A 3,222-nucleotide genomic window follows, 5' to 3' on the forward strand; every position below is an offset into this window, starting at 1 on the left:
AATTTGGTAAATTTACACACGCATATTTTATTGTTGTAGATATATTATGGCTGCAAACACTAATACATTCTCATTACGATGGTCCTTGAGAAGGACAAACTGAATGGTTTGAATTTTCTTGACTGGTTCCATAACTTGAGGATTGTCCTCAAACAAGAACGGAAATTATATATCATTGAACAACCGCCTCCTAATGGACCACCTGCTAATGCATAGAGGGCTGATAGAGATGCTTACAAGAAGCATCTCGATGACATGGTAGACGATGGATGTCTTATGCTTGCCACTATGAATCCTAAGCTTCAGAAGCAACATAAGGACATGGTTGCTTATGAAATAACTGAGCACTTGAAAGAACTTTATCAGGGGTAAGCACGACAAGAGAGGTTTGATATCTCTAAGGCCCTATTCCAGTGTAAGCTGGCTGAAGGAAGCCCAGTAGGACCTCATGTCCTTAAGATGATTGGCTATATTGAAAGCCTGTCTAAGCTTGAGTTTCCATTGAGCCAAGAGTTGGCCACTGATGTTATTCTACAATCGTTGCCGGATAGCTACAACCAGTTTGTCCTCAATTTCAATATGAATGAAATTGGCAAGACTCTGCCACAGTTGCTCAGTATGTTACGAACTGCTGAAGGCAACATGAAAAAGGTTGGACCCAAGCCCATATTGATGATCCGTAATAACAAAGGCAAGGGAAAGGCCAAAGTTCAGACAAAGCCCAAAGGCAAAGGTAGGCCCAAGCTTGGAAAAGTAAAGGTTGCATTGAAACCTAAAGGTAGGGTGGCTAATGAAGGAAACTGCTTTCATTATGGTGTAACTGGACATTGGAAGCGCAATTGCCCTATCTATCTTGAGGAAGTCAAGAAGGCCAAAATAAGCGGAACGTTTGTTTTAGGTATTTATGTTATTGATATTAATTTATCAACTACTACTTCATGGGTATTAGATACTGGTTGTGGTTCTCACATTTGTACTTCTGTACAGAGACTGCAAAGGAGTAGGACTTTAGCTAGAGGAGATGTGGACCTGCGAGTTGGAAATGGAGCAAAAGTTGATGCATTAGTTGTGGGAACATATAATTTATCTTTGCCTAGTGGACTTGGTTTATGTTTAGAGAATTGTTATTATGTGCCCAGTTTGACTAAAAACATTATTTCAATTTCTTGTTTAGACAAAATTGGTTTTGAGTTAATTATTAAGAATAATTTTTGTTCCTTTTATCTCAATAATGTTTTCTATGGTTCGGCACAATTGATTAATGACCTCTATATTTTAGATCAAATGAATCCCATTTACAACATAAATGCTAAAAGATCGAAAATAAATGACTCAAATTAAACTTATTTATGGCATTGTTGTTTGGGCCACATAAGTGAGGAACTCATATCCAAGCTCTATAAAGATGGTCTCTTGGATTCATTTGTTTTTGAACAATTTGAAATATTTGAATCTTGCTTATTGGGAAAAATGACTAAATCTCCTTTTACTGGTAAAAGTGAATGAGCTAGTGATTTATTAGGCCTAATACATTTTGATGTATGTGGGCCAATAAATACACAGGCTAGAGGTAGATTTCACTACTTCATTACTTTTACTGATGATTTCAGTAGATATGGGTATGTCTATCTCATATGCCATAAGTCTGAGTCCCTTGAAAAGTTCAAGGAATTCAAAAATGAAGTATAAAATCAACTAGGCAAAACTATCAAGACACTTCGTTTGGGTCGAGGTGAAGAGTATTTGAGCTTAGAGTTTGATGATCTTTTGAAGGGTTGTGGGATTGTCTCACAACTTACTCCTCCTGGTACTCCTCAATGGAATAGAGTTTCTGAGAGAAGAAATTGAACTTTGTTAAACATGGTTTGATCCATGATGAGTCATGCTGATCTGTCGACTTCTTTTTGGGGACATGTACTTGAGACAGCTGTTTTCACACTAAATCGTGTTCCATCTAAATCGGTTCAAAAGACGCCATATGAGATGTGGACTGGGAAACGTCCCAATATGTCTTTTATGAAAATTTGAGGTTGCGAAGCTTATGTTAAACGTTAGACGTCTACTAAGCTTAAACTCAAATCTGAAAAGTGTGTTTTTGTGGGGTATCTGAAAGAAACCAAAGGATATTATTTCTTTAACCCCACTGAGAACAAAATACTTATTGCTCAGACTGGTGTCTTTTTAGAGAGAGAATTTGTTTCTAGAAAAGGAAGTGGGAAAAAGATTGAACTTGAAGAAATTCGAGAATCACAAAATACCACTGAACCAGAGATAGAACAATAGCAAATTCCACAAGAAGTTGAGGAACTAGTAACTACTGTAGAAACATGACCACCGCATAGATCTTTAAGAGAATGCCAAGCACCTGAGAGATATGGATTTCTCATTACAATGCATGGTGATGTTTTTCTTATAGATCAAGATGAGTCTAGAACTTATCAAGAAACGGTGACGAGCCTAAACTCTGAGAAATGGCTTGAGGCCATGAGATTTGGGATGGATTCCATGTATGAAAACCAAGTATAGACTTTAGTTGACCCACCCGAAGGGGTTAAACCCATATGGTGCAAATGGGTTTTCAAAAAAAAAAACCCGACATGGATGGTAATGTACAAACATACAAGGGGTGATTAGTCGCTAAAGGTTTTCGCCAAATTTATGGTGTTGACTATGATGAAACCTTTTCTTCTGTAGCTATGTTTAAATAAATTTATGGTGTTGACTATGATGAAACATTTTCTCCTGTAGCTATGTTTAAATCCATTAGGATCATGCTCGCTATAGCTGTATTTCATGACTATGAAATTTGGCAGATGAACATCAAAACAGCTTTCCTTAGTAGAAACCTTGAAGAGGATGTGTACATGACACAACATGAAGGTTTTGTCAATCCAAAGGATGCTAGAAAGGTATGTAAGCTACAAATATCTATTTATGTATTAAAACAAGCTTCTCGAAGTTGGAATCTTTATTTTAACGATGCAATCAAAGAGTTTGGTTTTATCAAAAATAAAGATGAGCCATGTGTTTACAAGAAAGTTAGTGGGAGCACTATAACATTCTTGGTACTGTATGTGGATGACATACTTATTATTGGAAATGACATACCTACCTTGCAGTCTATTAAGACTTGGTTAGGAAGTTGTTTTTCTATGAAGGAATTGGGCGAAGCCACTTACATCTTAGGAGTGAAGATCTATAGAGATAGATCAAGACGACTAC

The sequence above is a fragment of the Gossypium hirsutum genome, chromosome D13 (genome assembly GCF_007990345.1).
Source record: "Gossypium hirsutum isolate 1008001.06 chromosome D13, Gossypium_hirsutum_v2.1, whole genome shotgun sequence".
NCBI lineage: Eukaryota > Viridiplantae > Streptophyta > Magnoliopsida > Malvales > Malvaceae > Gossypium > Gossypium hirsutum.